At 37.7% G+C, this 16,351-nt stretch overlaps 1 long non-coding RNA gene across 1 annotated transcript; it reads right to left on the reverse strand.

The window, feature by feature from the left end:
- Positions 1–6,642: 6,642 nt before the first annotated feature.
- Positions 6,643–9,242, reverse strand: LOC149804699 (uncharacterized). The gene is made up of 2 exons (XR_016416476.1): positions 8,512–9,242; positions 6,643–8,293 (listed from the first exon to the last, which is right to left on the reverse strand). It is a non-coding gene; the product is annotated as an uncharacterized LOC149804699 (long non-coding RNA).
- Between the last annotated feature and the right edge of the window lie 7,109 nt (positions 9,243–16,351).

Consider the following 16,351-nt stretch of genomic DNA (forward strand, 5'->3'; position numbering starts at 1 on the left):
GGGTCAGAAATATATCTCAATTACGTAGAATTATAATTCCTGAAATCGTTGATAAATTTAACATCATCGATGATGATATAATAAGAAAAAAATTAATCGGATACAAACAATCTGACAAAAAAAATAAACGCGACTTTGATCTTGATGTTGAATTTATTATTGAGTTAAAACAGCAGCAGAACAATCACTGCACCAGTTGTAATTGTATAATGTTATGGCGATATTCGAGTAATGATTCAAGACAATTTACCGTAGATAGAAAAGATAATAGTCGCGGTCATACACGAGAAAATACCATGTTAACCTGTCTTGAGTGTAATCGACGTCGGGGTGCAGGCACCCTTGGCGCTAGTGCTAGTTAAGTGATCGAAATCACCGAAGTGATCGCGGCGTTAGTTGTGTATCCGCGGGAATTATTTGTAGTTGTTCACGTGTAAATCCACGTTGAGGAGCAGCAGAATCTAATCTGTAGATTGCAGGTCTGGAAACGCCTGCATTTCTTCCAGTGGATCTTGTCACGGTAGATATTTTGTGTGTGGTAACACTCCAAATAGGATCAGTCGCTCTCGCGCTACCACCTTCAAGTTCACCAGGCTCATATAAATATCTGACTGTGACATCACCTAATATTTTTTGTTTTCCAGCATCTTTCCGTTGTGTTGGTATATTTTTTTTGTGACCGCGCTAATGGGTTTCATGTTGGTTGTTCGTGTGATCTCATTATTTAATGCAGCTATCACGATTGGTAATCTTGCAACCCATTCACGAGATCTTTTATCCTGAATAAATTCCCTCGCGTATTGATATCCAAATAACCGCTCAGCAAGTGTTCGATTAAATCGCTCAACAATTGCTTGATCACGGTGAATTGCAGTATGACCTCGTCGTATTTTGGTATTATGTTGTTTCATCAGCGATGATACTGGACCAAGAAATTCTTTACCAGGATCAACCTGTAGTAGCTGTGGCCATCGCAGACCACCTTGTGGTCCGAGTCCTCGTTGATAAATTCGTTCAAACGCATCGGCTACTTCAGATGATGTTTTCGCTGATAGCGGCTCTGCTTCTTTATATCTACTTGCAACATCAACTACGGTTAGCGCGTACTTGTACGTTTTTCCACGCACAGTATCATGCGGTAAAAACAGAATATCAGCTTGATGAACTTCATTAGGAACACTGACATCGAAATACGAGTACTGAATTTGTTTAGGACGTGGTAGATAAATTTGCCATATTGCTTGTTTAGATAACCACGTTTTAGCAGTAGAATGTTTAACCGATGCTGCATCAGCAAGTTTACCAATTGCTGCTTTGCCTCTCCAGTATCCACTCGGTGAATAATAAATTGATTCCATTATTAATTACCAGCCCCAATCGCTAATTTACCTTTCATCGAGGATCTTACTAACCAATTAGCTAATGATTCTCTAATATTTTTATTTTTTATAGAATTTAATGAATGAATTAATTTTACATCTGCAATATGCCTATCTTGTAGATTTTTACTTTTATAAGCTACATCATGAACATGACAAGCTCGATCAATAGCGTTTATTGGTTCCTCGCCTGGTTTTGGTTGATCTTGATTATCGAGCCTGATATCAAGTCGAGTACCAGGACCGCAATAATTATATCCTGGTAGATGTTTTTCTCCGCTGTATTTAGCCCATGGAGCACCTGGAAACTTTGACATCAAATTAGCAATATCACCACCGTGCTTATTAGGTAAAAATGAAAATTTCTTTCTACCGCATATAGAACATTTTCCACCGTACGCTATTTTTTTGTTTTTTGTTATAACTGTAGCTAAATCAATAGTTGGAGTTTTAACTTTACAGCGTAAACAATATAAATTCATGTTATAATATATATGGATATAATTGATTTCTCAGCAACTCGGCAGCGAGAGCCAGTTAAGCATCATCCTGCGCTACCGAACTCCATCAGAATGATTATCATAGGACCATCTGGATCGGGTAAGACGCAATTATTACTTAATCTGATAATGAGATGGTTGAAATGGGATAAGTTGTATTTAGTAGCACCATCCGTTGATGATCAACGATGTTATGATGTACTTAAAGATTTCAATGAAAACGCGCGATTACTGGATGAAGATAATGATGTTATAGAGTTTATAACCGATATTGATGAAGCACCATCTGTAGATTCCATAGACGGATTTGTTAATAATTTAGTTGTATACGACGATGTGATGCTAGATAAACAATCAAATCCAGCCAGAATATTTTCCCGAGGGAGACATAAAAATACAGACGTGATCTATGTTACTCAACGATATACACAAATACCAAAAGTGATCAGAGACAACTGCAACATTTTAGTTGTGTTTAATGGCGTAGACACACACACGTTGCGAAATATTCATCAAACCTGGTGTGGTGGTGACATGGATATAATTAAATTCAAAAATTTCTTCTCACGAGCACAAGCTACCCCACATGGATTTATAACAATAAATTTACATGATCCAAGAACAAGATATCGTGTGGGTATTGATAAAATATTTGGGTAACAGGGGGAGCAGCAGAGAGGGTACCTACCAACGTTGGTCGTCAAAAAAATAAACAAGAAATAAATAAACACGTAGAGTACTTTATTTTTTCAGCTACTATTTCAAACTGAGGTTTTATTAGTACAATCGGTCATTGCAAAAATAAACATCTCAAGGAAAGTTCATTTGTAAAATCTGGACCTTTCTACGAGATGATTTATTTGTTTGTTTTATTTGTTTTGTCGGAATTCTATGGTCTGTTCACCCTCTCTGCTGCTATTGTAAATGGCTGCTTGCAAGTACTGATTTCCTGATTCTATCCATGTATACTGTATTCTTCATTGATGATCAGAATATATATTTTTGTTTGAAATAACTTCGCCAACATACATACAAGGCATACGTGTATGCAACAGAAATAGCTGATAATGTTCGAATTAACCTTAACTCATATATCACATGTCTAGCTAGCCAAAGTGATGTCAATGAAGTTATTATAAAGTAATAACATGGGACCCCGGGTGGCCAAGTGAAGCGCTCACCTTGACCGATCACTCCCATCATCTCACCGCTGTCCGCGTAGGTTCGAGTGTCGGGCTCGGCCAATATGGGTATTGAAAATGCTTAAGTTGTTTCCCGTGGGTCGGTTTTTCTTCCACCACCAGTTTTACTGGCCGCCACGTATAATAATAATAATAATAATGAGGACTTTGTATAGCGCCTAATCTTTAGAAGCTCTAAGCGCTTCACAACATTAGACACACCTATAAGATTAAAAAAACATATATAATGATATGATTGCAAAAACAAAGACCATAAAATTAGAAAACATAAAAAAACATGCTGAAAAATATTTAAGGTAGGAAACATTATTAGGCTTTAAGTTTGTTCTTTCAGTCGAAATAAGTGAGTTTTGAGAGCACTCTTGAATGGGATCATTGTGTCTTTGTGTCTAAGTTCAGTGGGCAATTCATTCCACGTTGCTGGGATCTGGTATGCAAAAGAACGCTGTCCATATGACTTTGTTTTCATGGCGGGAATACTGATTAGACGACTGCCAGAAGAGGAACGTAAGTATCTTGCTGGTGTGTACTCATCGTTGAGGTCTGATCATAGGTATGTTGGACTGGAGTCCATCAGTGAAATGTAGCACAGAGAACAAATTTTGTGTTTGATTCTGAATCGAATGGATAGCCAGTGTGGAGTACAGAGCAGCGGGGAGGTGTGCTCTGATCGTGGTACTCTAAGTATGATCCGAGTAGCTGTGTTTTTAACTTTTTGAAGTTTCTGGAGTAAATATTGAGATGAACCAGACAGAATTAAGTTACAATAGTCCAGTCTTGAAAGTACTAATGAACACACAAGTATTTTAGTGGCATCAACTGAAAGATATTTGCGAATGGAGCTGATGCGTCTCAGCTCAAGATATGCAGCCTTGCATATGTTCATGACATGTTGGTGCAATGTGAGGGTACTATCCAGAGTAACAACTAGGTTTCGTACTGATTGTGTGTATTTAATGCTGGTGTTGCTGATATTTATTGTTTAAGGTAAAGGATGTGAATGAGAAAGTCTTTGTGTTGTGATCAGAATGGCCTCAGTTTTATCATTATTCATCTGCAGCTTGTTACATGATTTCACATCAGAAATGCACCTCTCTACACATTGGATAGTAGCATCAACTTCAGTTGGGTGGCTAGATTTGTATATTTGGGCGTATAGGCTATCATGCACTGAGAAATGGTGTTAAACCCAAAACAAACAACAACAACAATAACGCGATAACAAGCCAGAGTCATCAAGTAAGTTAAAAATGACCATTATGAGCATTGTGTTTTGTTTTTTATAGCACGTGATTAAAAAAACAACGTTCAGAGTTGCGCCTCATGTTGGGTTATCTCCCTTGGTTCGGATGATGCCACTGGCCACCTCGATGCACATTTCTTGGTAAATTAAAAGATGTTGAAAATCGTACGTTTTGATAACTCCATCACATTCAGTCTAGGATGCATTTGCTCATAGATTTTCTCTTGAGTGGCTTTTTGCGGAATGGGAAGATTTAGCGAGAAACGTACGATTCGAAAGGTAGGAATGCATCATTGCAGTGATTGGGTACAAGGCCGTTGATGAGACAAGCTAGCAAGCAGCAGATATCACATTAGCTGATTATTTCGCGTTGAAGCGCATGTGAGCCTCCAGTTAAAGTCAGGTTCTTTTTAACTTTCTATTTGAGTTCAACTCACCTCATATTGATTTAAAAAAAATTTACAAGGAAATTCCTAAACATATATTCCTGCAAGCGTTATCTCCCTTCGAATCTCTTGCCACAAAAGATGACTCGAGAAGAAAAGAAAAAAAAAAACACCGTTATGCTATATGATTTTAAAGCAACGAAACTAAAATCGCATTCGTTGTATTTAACTTTGTAAAGAGCTATTGTTATTATGTAGTGTCATTGTGACTTTTGGACCAAAGATACTACTACAGGTTAAAGCCTTGAATATCTCATAACTATTTTGAGAGTGCATGATTTAAGCATGTGCACACGAACCCACGCTGAGCGAATCCACAAGTGAAGTTATATTAGATGGCGTAGTCAAACCAATACACTACTGGGCAGATCAATGTACACTGGCAAAGAAGTACTCGATGTCCACTGCCTGTAAATCATTCACCTGTTTTGGGGTTGCTAACGCCTCAGTTTCGTATGTGTGAGCGAACTGGACATAGAACACAATTACTTTTACTATATATTCTCTACATTTGTTTCTCAGAGCTGACCTTTCCACTGTGTGACAATCAATACAGATCATATGGTAATCTAAAATACCTTCAAAGATGACTTCACGGTGAAGTTCTTGTCAAAGACGCAGCTGCATTTTTTTGAGAGGCTGGACTGTAAACAGAGCAGCATGTAAACAGAGCACAGATTTCACTTCCGGATCATCACCAATACCTTTTTACTCACTGTGCACTGTCGACGAAATACACACGGACAACCACACCCTGAGCTCATATTCTCAAGAATAAACAATTACCTTTAAATCCCTACCAAAACTGCATATTTCTAACTCTTCTATCACCACCAAAATGAGTGAGGAAGAAATGTTCTAAAAATAGACTAGAACTACGTTCGTGGGTACTAAACCGGAACTATTAATTGTGACCTGATTTCAACTAGTCGGTGTTTCTCCTTTCCGCCAACACGGTGTCGAACTCATCTTTACATATTGTTTTAACTTCTACAGTAATCGAATACAGCTTGATAATTGTATTGAAACTGCTCTGTCCCGCGTTGAGAAGTTCCGAATAAACACGTATTAGCAAATTCAGCAGCAGGGAGATTATTTTACCAACACTGCAGGTAAAACCGATGTGGAACTATTATAGTTGCTGTGATCAGAATTCCGGCAACTCCAAGGTCAACTGTGGTCGTGACAATAATTCCGCAAATAGTGTCTACGACTAAACACGCGCGCGATATTTTTTTTGTTACGCGGTTCTTTTAGTGATTTCATCGCAGTTGCTGATCCGCTGCGATTATTTTTTCGCGCTTGTAACATCAGACTATCATAGTTCGTTTTGTTTAATAAAATCATCGCAAATTATAATCGATCGATAATCTTGCCCTCTAAAGGTGCAACCCGCACTTCTAACCAATTGCTAATTTTGAAACTGGTAGGGTAGAGGGGGGCAAAACGCCCCATTTAACAACTTTTAGTAATTTATGGCATGATTTACATGATTGTGTTCGCAATTGGACAATTTATTTACAGTATGCTTTACGTCTAACATAATGGAATGATGTTTGGTTACAACGAAGAAACTATTTACGAGAAAAATGAAAAATGGTAAAACTTTATAAAGGGGCATTTTGCCCATATGGTGGGGCAATAAGCCCCCTCCGGGGCATTTTGCCCCACAATGCATTCGGCATATGAACTGTAAAATCAAGGATTATTCCTATATGGACATTTTATATATGGATAATATGCTAAAACTACATACTGTTACATCATTCAAATTAGCACAACAATGCGGAAAAGCAGGCAGCTACAACAATGCTCAAATCTAAATAGCCCCTAATTTCCATAACTAATGAAGAAAAAGACAAAGCCCAAAAGTAGTGAATGCTCCTGGAAAATTCTTTATTACTCACACTTAGCACAGAAAAATTTCATATTGAGGGTGGTGCCACATGATTCATGGCACCACCTGGAACATTTATTGCACTGCGACCAGGAATCTTCTATTAAGGGATCATCACTTTCTCCATACTCAAATTCGCAGTTTCCACAAATGTTGTCTTTATTATATGTTGTGTTTGCTGACAAGGCAAGATCTGTCTTAGATGGTTTTCTACCTATCTTTTTGTCCTCTCTACATGTCTGCTTCTTTTTCGTCTGCATTTCTTTCTGTTTTGAAACTTTGGTTTCATTCCGTTTGCTCCCGCTTGCCTGTACAGTCCGATAACATTTGCCTTTTGTATTTGTTATCGTCTTTCTTTGCTTTTCAATAAACATCTATTTATATGGTGATGATGTTAAGTTCATGGCTGATTCTGCCTTTCGCATTCTTGTGCGCTAACTGTATATTCTAGGCTTTGGCGAAAGTTTAAGCAATATGTTCATAAATGCTGAATCGTCTGCACTTTTGCATTCGTTATCAGATACCCCCAAGGTAACACATTCTGTTCTTCCAGCAAGAATAGCTTCGTCAAAATTTTCCGATTACCTGTCTCCTCGACGGTGAAGACAGAGTGATGTGTTTGTTGATTATCAGGTGACTGAATATAAATTTTCTGGTCTGTCTCTGGATTACCCGACCCATCCACAGTGGCTGTAGAACTACCAGTTAACAGAAATTCAACCTTTTGCTTGGTTCAGTCATTGTTTTTGCATTGTCAGAAATGATCATAACCTTACTAATCCTTCGTGGATTTCACAAAAGTAGTGAAATGTTCCAGCCATTGAAAGAAAATATGACTGACTGTCCACCCACTTGGACTACACAAGCCTAGTGATCCGGCTGGTGCGCCATTCATCAGTGATGAAACCATTCGTTTACGTGGGTAGATAAATGCTGACAATGCAAAGGTACCGGTCACATTCATGGCAAATATTACAGTAATAGTTTGACCACGTTAACCGCTTGTAACTTTACCAACTGATCTAACACCTTTTGATGCAATGATGTTTACTGGCTTGTGGACAGTTCTAATGTCCGTTTCATCCATGTTCCATATTCTGAGACCATCAGCAAGTGCTGCGTGAAGAGATTCCTTATATACTTGGTAAAAATTAACTACCTGTGGCCGGTTAAAGCCCATGGCTCTGCTGACACTGGTTGCCTCTGGAGCTCTGATGGCTAGATTTGGATGTCTTTTCATAAAGCCTTTCAGCCAAACAATACCTGTTGCATTGCCTTGAAATGGATGGGTTTTTTTTAAATATTCAGATGAACCGCTGAGTCGTATGCCAAACATCGTACGTCAATTGTGGTAAGTTCAAATAATGCCTTTTCCATGGACTGAATGTGCTCAACTAGAAGTAACTCATAAGCAGGCTTGAAAAAAGTAGTCTTACTTTCCAGTTTTGACACTCCAGGTTGAGAAACCTTCAAATCTATATGTCTATTCAAAGTTTTAGCTGGAAGTCCATAATCCCTGGCAGCAGCTTTCAGTAAAATTCCAGAATGAATTGCTTCAAGAGACGATTTTAGAGCTATTGTCCCACAGTTTCCTCGATCAGTTTTCCTTTTGTAAGTTCGCACCATCTGCAAAAATGTATAGAATAATTTCAGGCATATGAACGTTAATTAAAAAGTGTACAACATTTAAACAGTTATGGGGCAACACGCCCCCTGTAGGGGGCATTTTGCCCCTATCGTACAGCATTGACAATTTAACAATAGGCGGAATTAACAACGGCTGCGAATCATGAAATATTATACATAATGCATCTCTATACTACGTTCTTTAAAAACATACATACCCTGTTTTCTTTAGGTAGTTTCAGTCAAAAATACTGCAAACAAATGGATGGAATATTTTTCAGGAAGATGCCCAAAATGTAATATTCTTGCATAAAGACCATGCCTGCGGCTGCATCCAACAATGGCCGCCATTCACAAGGCCTGTGTAACCTGGGCAATCTTGCTGTATAAAGACCAGGTCATTTTCTAGCGTAGGGGCGTCAGGATGGCTTGGGGGCGTTTTACCCCACGGAGACGTTTTGCCCCCCTATATCCTACAATGTTCATGCAGTCGGAACGAATGTTTGTATCTCCGGCGACTGTGCATTCTGACACCAAGTTCATATAGAAACACACCGACGACACCAATGAATAATATCTGAAACCATCGTTCTCGTGTTAACCCCAAGACTGTTCGACAAACACGTGCGTCCTTATAAAAGACAGTCGAGATTTTTCACTTCTTGGCTGAGTTAATGTTGGTGCAACATACTTGTCGTGGAATGCAACTGTGGAGGATTTGTCGTATTACATTTCACGGTTGTAGACACAATCCCTTAGTTTTTCAAACGTGGATGTGCAGTCAGAAATCGGTCATGTTCATGGGATAATGCGATCACTACAAGCTGGCCTTTAGTTGTTATTTGTACATTACGGTGGTCCCAACAATTAGTTTCGATTTGGCTTTAAACAAGATTATATTTCAGTGTATATGAGGGAACACCCATCTCACGCAGATATTCGTCGAAAAGTGGAGAGAAAACATCATAATATTAGCATCCGCTGTTAACCAGTCAACACACCGTCGCAACCTCATGACCGCGGTCAGAATCCATCATTAATTTTAATGTTAATTTTAATCCTAAACACAAAAACCAAGGACGGTTAAGTACCAGTATGGATTGACGTGGAATAGTTTAAACTGAATTTCATCCTTGACGGCTAATGGTATCGATACTGTATACGTGAAAAAATTTGCAATTTCGTCGGGGTCATGGACTAGGCTGAAATATATTGTATAGTAAAGTGAAATATATTCTGCTAGTTATATATTTTTTACGCAGATTAAATAATATCTTCATTTTATATTATATACAATATAGCTGCAATTAATAATCACAGTTGTAGGCAGCTACAGAATTGTATTACCATGACTGTGGCATCATGTATACTTACTTCGTTTGTGGATTCGCTAACAAGTGAATCGTGTGCACTTGCTTAAATCAAACATTCGCGAATGATTTTAATTGTATTGTCGTGTTGTATAGAAGGCTTGGACCCTTTATCAGTAAGCCAGTCCAAAAAGCCAAATAATGATACTCTTCATTAATTTTTCTTTGAAATTGAATTACACGTCTGCTACCATGGATGACGATGTGGTCGAAAATTATCTTAAGGGCGCGAGAGGAATTTACAATACGGCTATCGGTTAGACAATAAGAACCAGTGGGTGCAAGAGGAATTTAACATTAGACACTAGGTTCAACAATTGGGGATAGTATGTGAAAAAAGCGAAATGTAATGTTAAAAATGCATATAGGATTAACAATGTAGGAACGTCTGAGCACGGATGAAAATATGATGCGAGATAAAGGGAAGTGGAGATTGTGTGACGTTGCAGAGATCTCCCTTTTGAAGGTTGAAAGTAGGGGTATAAAATTTAACTTTGGCGGGATAAATTTGGAACAGTAGTTCAGCGAAGAAAGAGACGACAGTCTAAGGATGGAAGTGTTGAGGGTAGGAAGAATGTCTGTTTTTATTACAATAATGTTTTTGCTTCTATTGGGTTTGTTCTTAATGCTGAGTGGTTTGGTAGAGCAAAACCATAGTCTGGGGTCTAGTAGTAGGGCGGTGACGAGACAGACAAGGCCATCAATATCAGGTTCTTTGACAATCAGGGTGGAGCACACTGCAACTACTGCGTCAACGGACGTCGACCTGGCTTCGATAGACACGTTTTTCTCAGAAAACTATGAGCCTAAATTATACTGAACTTACCCAGAAAGTTATTGATGATTCAGGCGATCTAAGACAAGAGAACAAGAAACTTTATGAGCAAAATTTTAAGTTGATTAATTGGGTGATACAGATGGACAAATTGGAGGCACCGCTAATGAAAGATGGGGTGTATACGAGAAGAAAATTGAAACTTTCCAACAGGACACCATTCAAATACTTGACCTGCAAAATATCGCAAATGACAGTCCGCATAGACTGACGTCCAAACGCCAAGATAATCTGAGAACGGACAATTTAAAAATCTCAACCAGGTTGATCTTGCTTTTAATGTTATATTGTCTCCTACAAGAGGCATAAAAAACATTCATTATACGGAGAGGTTACCGTGTGTCAGAGGATTACACTCAGCGTATAAGATAAGAGAGAAAAATTCTATTAGTTTTTTTTTTTTAATGAAAGAACGAAAGAGGACATAGATTTGCGAGCTTTAGATATTTAAAAAAAAACTACTTCTCGGAGAACATGTTTGCATGTATGACTGTGAGAACGAAAAACGTACAGCGGAGTAATCTTATAAAAGGGAGTTTCTGAGCCAAATCCCTATTTTGTACTAGGACGACCAGACAGTCTTACCCGTAGACCCCGAGCTAGCAAAACAAATACGAAAAACAATTTTTTGAGATAATAAATTCCATTTCTTAACCGATTACATAACTCGAGGACCTATCAAGAAAATCATCGTCGTCGTCAAACAAAATAGGATTGGATCAGAAACTCCCCTTATATAATACTAATGTTGTTTTTCGACATGGATTACTGAAGGTTGCTCCATCTATTTTTGAAATTCACACAAAATTTACTGTAATAACCAATCTAAAAATCCTCTTTGCTAAAGTCAACATTAGACTTTTTATATCCTAACGCGAATGTGTTAATGCCGTCAGAACAATATCGCTTATCATCAATATTAAACAGACCAGATTTTATGATAACATCAGTCTCAATTTATGACAATTTGATTTTATTGCCATTATCTAAACATACAGCAGGATCTGTTCCACGATAAATTTTTATTGACTTTGATAAAACTCGATCAACGGTAGAGAAAACTTTATATGCTACTCTACAAGAAATATCTTCTTGATTTGTTTCTTGTCTAAGATTTATCAGGGTTATTTTCAGCTCCTAGCACTCTAAGTAAAATGGACTCAAAATATGCGTAAATAACAAAATGCACTTTTCTCTTGTGTCTGTTGTTTGTAAATTGTAATATATTTTAATCTTCGCCAGGCATAGATATCCGCTGTACGTCAGAGCAATACTCGAGATGTCGATCAAGTACTTGCTGAGGCTTACAGCCGTGCAAGCATCTGACACATAAATATTTCTTTCCTTATGCTTGTTGCACTGAGCTCCGACTAGCCCGTTACAATTTTCTATCCACGCTTAGTGATTTTTATAAAACAATACATTTATTGTTGTTTATGATGCTCGATCGCACTTATATCTTATACGGATCTTTTGTGATCCATCATCAACTCCGAATACATTAACACTTCCTGCTAACAGAAGTTTGCTTTGTCTTTCAAACTTTGTAATTTGATTTTCAGCAACAGAAAAGGCAATCTTGTTAAAGTTTAGATTGTTAACATGACAAATATAATTCGATACTTGCTCAAAATGACCTCGTGCTAGAAATAATGCTGATAATATAGCCTACTGAAAGCACTTCTTGTCGCTATTTTTTATATTTACACAACAGTATTTTTAAAACTTAAGTTCGCAGCCCGGCATATGAGCGACCTCGCAATGGACTATATTTCATAGTGTGAAATAAAATTTATGTTATTTTATCAGATCTTCAACATGATCCTGATGCTGTATGCCCATCGATTGTATTCCATATTTCCTGACATATTTCATCGGACAACAAAATCAAATATGTCCCAGTTAAAATTCGACGAGATTTTTGTGTGCTATAATGATCAGCAAATTCCTCGTGTTGCTGTTGAGACGCAGGCGTCTCTGCATCAAACTGCTGAGATTCTTGAATCCCCGAAGAGATATTTAGCTTTGAAAAACAAACATGAAACTGTACAATGATCTTAAGACCTCTGTGTTTGGCAAGTTCAGATTTTATAATTGGCAGAAGCAGATGCAAGTTTGTGTCAGAGAAATTTGCTAGAACAAGTTTATTATCAGATTTCCAGCTTTTATAAAACCCAGCAAATGCAACATGCAGCTGCAATTTTGTTAGATTGATAGCTTGATATCCGCATCAAACCTCGTTTTGCGATATCACTCAATGTAACATAGCTATACTTCAAAGGTTTTGCTTTTTTAATTGAGTTTGATATGAAAATTATTTGTCAATTAGACATTAGAAAAACATAATAACACAACGATACGAAATATATATCATATGCCACTCATATCGAGCGATCTTGCGAGATACCAGGAAATATTCTTGGCTCATCCTAGATATAACCTCTTGGTGTTATGATAAATCTCAGAACACAAAATCGATCGGAGCTTTAACTCCGGCTGGTTATATATGTCGAGTGAAATGTGAAGATGGTGCTGAGCATAAGAACATGTTTTTTGATGAGTTTATCTGGACGCTGTATAACGATGATATTCTAACGGGGATGCAAGTTTTTAATGTGAATGGCAGTGTGATAGACAATACAATTGCAAACTTGAGTTTTCAGGATAAGTTTCAACCACGTCCAGTTGATAATTTGTATGAGGCTTACAACAAAGGAATTATCAGAAATATTAAAACAACAAAAGTTGTTGGAAATATTAATAATCATGGTTACCTGAATGTGTTTATTCGAGGAAGTAATACTAATCAAGCTTGTTACAGATCCCATAGATTTGTTTATGAAGTGTTTCATGGTTTGATTCCTAAGAGCTTTATAGTGGATCATAGAAACGGAATTAAAACTGATAACTGACTCGAGAATATTGATCTTGTAACACAGAAAGAAAATACTAGGCAAGGTAGTGCTGGAATGGTGACAACTCTAAAATTTTAGACCTGTTGTATCATCTAACTCTATTACAAAAGAAGAAATTTTATTTCCTTCAATACGGTCAACGGCAAAAATCTTTAACATTTGCCCAACATCAGCAAAACTCGTTAAAGAATGGTACTACCACATCTGCTCTACCAAAAACAAGCGGAGATAGAATCATCTTTCGATACGAATCAACCGCTATTTAAAATATTTGCCACATAAGTGTTTGTCAGAAAACAATTGATGTATTTGTTTAAAGTTTCCTTATCGTATTTGACTAGGATCTCGCCATATCGACCTCACAATTGCTGAGTAAGATCCAATTATTTTTTTTCTCGTTCTACTAAGAAATGAACTATAACGTTGTTGTCGCCCCAAAATAAGTTTCTTTTAACTGATAAGGATTCACCACAGCTCGAGTAACAAATCTATTTATTATCTTAATAATCAGAACCAGTTGAACAGCTAGCAATTTATTTACAGATCTATACTAAGAAAGTGCTGAACCTTGAAACAACGTGTCCACCTATCAACGTAAATAATACATAAGCTGTAAGTTATGCACAACTTAAGTCTATCGATAATAGAAAGTTATCGCTGACAGGTGGAACATTGACTGGAGATATCAATATGAGTGAGGAAAAAAAAATAATAAATCTGGAAACCAAAATACCCTCCTGCCAAGTTAACTTACACACGGGCTGTAAGTTATTCACAGCTTAGTTAGGTCGATTATAACAAGTTGTCACTAATTGGTGGAACAATGACAGGTTCAATCGACGTGGGCGGGAAATTAATATTTAATACTCATCTCGATAATACAACGTTGACCAATAACTATTTTGTAACAAATGTAAAGTTTGTCAAAGACAACTTATAATAAAATCTGGAGATACGATAATAGGTATGTTAAACATAGGCTCTAATAAAATCATATCGTCGTATAATACAATTGCGCATCCGATCTTACAAATAAACAATATGTGGACGCTGAGATAAGTGCAACATCAGCAAGTACAATTACTACTACGGATGCCGCTCATCTTAACAAAAAACAGGAGACACAATTACAGGTGCGATCGACATGGTTGCCAACAAGGTAACTTCTGCGTATGTACCTGTTGCTTCATCCGATCTGGAAAATAAACAATACGTGAATAGTGTTGTTGCAGGGGAAACAAAACGGGGTTGAAAATAGTGTTAGTCATATTCCACATATTGTTGATGCTGTTAATAATAGTTGGGTTTTATTGCATCTGCATCAATCTATTATTCGAGAAATAATCCGTGTTATGCATTTGCGTTTAAAAGCCCGATAACTGGCGGGTCAGAGTGGACCACAAACGGAGTAACATCAAACCTTTTGATCAAAATTTAGTGTGCAGTGGCGGTAGCAATATGAAAATTTCAATTACGAGGTCGATTAAGTGCTTTTAGCGGACGAATTTAAAATTGGCGATTAGAAGGATCTAACGATAACACAACATGGACTACCCTGTATAGGATATTGATTGGTCATGTTAGTACTTCTCAGCAATATACACTTGATATTAACCACAAACAAATACTCGTATTTCCGGATTTATGTTTTCAACGCGGAGAGTCGATATCCAGGTTTGACGATGTTTCAGATATATAGCAGGGGGGGGGGGGCGAATCGGACATTTTGTCCAATCGTTATTTTGCTTAATTATTACTTTCTGCACTCAGCGGATCCGGTGTAGTCAGCGCCTGGTAAAAAAAAAACGACGACGGTCCATCCTACACGACGGTGACGTCATTTGGTTTAATACACTTTTCTGCGCGCCGATCCCAGTTTTGTCAGCGTCCGGTAAACACAGCGACGACCGCATCGATGTCATTTCCCCCCCTGCTGCTAAGAAGTCATTTACAATGAAAATTAGTTACAACTAACCGAATATTTGGTCAAGTCCGATACGATATCGTGTCCGAGGATCATGTAAATTTATCGTTACAAATCCATGTGGGGTCGACTGAGCATGACTAAAAAAGTTTCGAAAACCATTAAAGTCCATATCACCGCCACACCAAGTTTGCCAGATATTTCGTAGCGTGTGTGTATCAACGCCGTTGAATACAGCAAGAATATTACAGTTGTCTCTGATTACTTTTGGAATCTGAGTGTATCGTTGAGTGACATATATCACGTCGGTGTTTTTATGCCTGCCTCTGGAAAATATCCTAGCTGGGTTTTTTTGATTGTCTAACATAACATCATCGTACACGACTAGATTGTTAACGTCGCCATCAATATCATCAATACCTGGTGCATCATTGATATCTGTAATAAACTCAATAACATTTTTTTTAGCGATCGCTGATGCATTCTCGTTAAAATCTTTCAATACCTCGTAGCATCGTTGATCATCCACGCTAGGGGCGATTAAATACAACTTATCCCACTTCATCCATCTCATTATTAAATTGAGTAACAATTGCGTCTTGCCGGATCCAGATGGTCCGATGATAATCATCCGGATCGAGTTTGGTAACGCTGCAACATGCTTAACTGGTTCTCTTGTTTTAGTCGCCGAAAAATCAATTATATTCATATCTCTATACATAAATTATGGATCTATATTGTGTGAAGTGTAGAGTGCGTACTGGCACAAATGATATGACAACCGTTACAACGAGAAATAACAGATCGGCGCTTACTGGTAAGTGTGTACAATGCGGTACAAAGAAATTTAGATTTATTTCTGCTAGACCCGGGGATGCTTTAAAAAAAAGCGAGGAGGTGATATTGCAGCCAAGTTATCAAAACTCCCCGGAACACCGTGGGCAAAGTATCCAGGAGAAAAGCACCTCCCAGGATATAGCTACTGTGGCCCCGGAACACGATTAGATATCAGAC

This window comes from Sinohyriopsis cumingii, chromosome 2, assembly GCF_028554795.1.
Source record: "Sinohyriopsis cumingii isolate HCF-2022 chromosome 2, ASM2855479v2, whole genome shotgun sequence".
NCBI classification, from domain to species: domain Eukaryota; kingdom Metazoa; phylum Mollusca; class Bivalvia; order Unionida; family Unionidae; genus Sinohyriopsis; species Sinohyriopsis cumingii.